The following is a 1,154-nucleotide window of genomic DNA, read 5'->3' on the forward strand; positions in this document are numbered from 1 at the left end:
CGGGAACGAAATTTGGTGTCTCGGTGGGCGAATTCCCAGGTTGGCGGGACCATTTGAGATACGAAAACGGCGATATCGTCGGAACGGCGGGGACTTTGAATGCCAAACGCTGGGAGATCTCTTGCGAGGGTAGATGGTAGTTGGAAATGGTGTTGGCGGGGCAATTGTGGCCTTGGGGGAGAATTTGGGTACCAATATGCCTGAAAAATGGCCAAAATACTGGGCGAAAAGAGCACAAGTTCGGAACCACAATGCGGAAGGGGCCAAAAGTTGATGAAAACGTGGATTGAGCCTTGGCAAGGGGTGAACAGGTGTTGGTGGGGTCGGCGGGGTGCTGGAAGTCGATATCGGGAGCGAGATGGTCAAAAAATCGGAAAATATCGCCGAAAATGGGACCAAAGTGAGAACCATGATGGTTGTGGCGTGCAAATTTGGCGAAATCTCGGCGGGGGCCGTGAAGAAGTGATGGCAAGTGTTGAAGGGGCTGGACGGGCGGTGGAGGTCGATTTGGAGGGCGAAATGGTCGAAAAAAGGGGCCAAAATCGCCGAATTGGAGACCAGAATGAGAACCATGGTGAATTTGGCGCTCAAACATGGTGACAACTTGGCAAGAACCATAATAAATGATGTCGTGTGATGGCGGGGTCGTTGGAGTACTGGAGGCCGAGATAGAGAGCAAAGTGGGTTTGAGGTTGACGGGTTGAAGTGCGCAAAATGCACAAGCGCGGGTATCGTCGAAACGGTGAAGCCGATGGCGATGAAAGTTGGTGACAACGTGGAGAGACTCGTGTAGATGGACGAAATGATGTTACATTGGCCGGGCGGTCGCTGGGGACTGCGTTCTCGAAGCGAACGTTGCGACCGGCAATACCACGAGGTCATGTAGGATGTCATGCATGGGTATGGCGTGGTGTGAAACGCGAAAGGCGATATCTCCACGAGTAGAGATGGTACGATGGTGGGCGTGTGGGAAAAGTTGGATGGACTTGTGAAGCACTCGGACGTGGCGTGGCGTGACTGTCAGCTGCATGGTGGCTGGGAATGCGACCAAAAGGCTTTGAGGGTGCACGACGGAGGGGTTGAGGATGTCATGGTCGGAGGGTTTGAGAGGCTTGGGGCGGCGGCTGTGGCTTCCAAACATTGAGGAAAGGTGT

The sequence above is a fragment of the Aphanomyces invadans genome, assembly GCF_000520115.1.
Source record: "Aphanomyces invadans strain NJM9701 unplaced genomic scaffold supercont1.62, whole genome shotgun sequence".
NCBI classification, from domain to species: Eukaryota; Oomycota; class Saprolegniomycetes; order Saprolegniales; family Verrucalvaceae; genus Aphanomyces; species Aphanomyces invadans.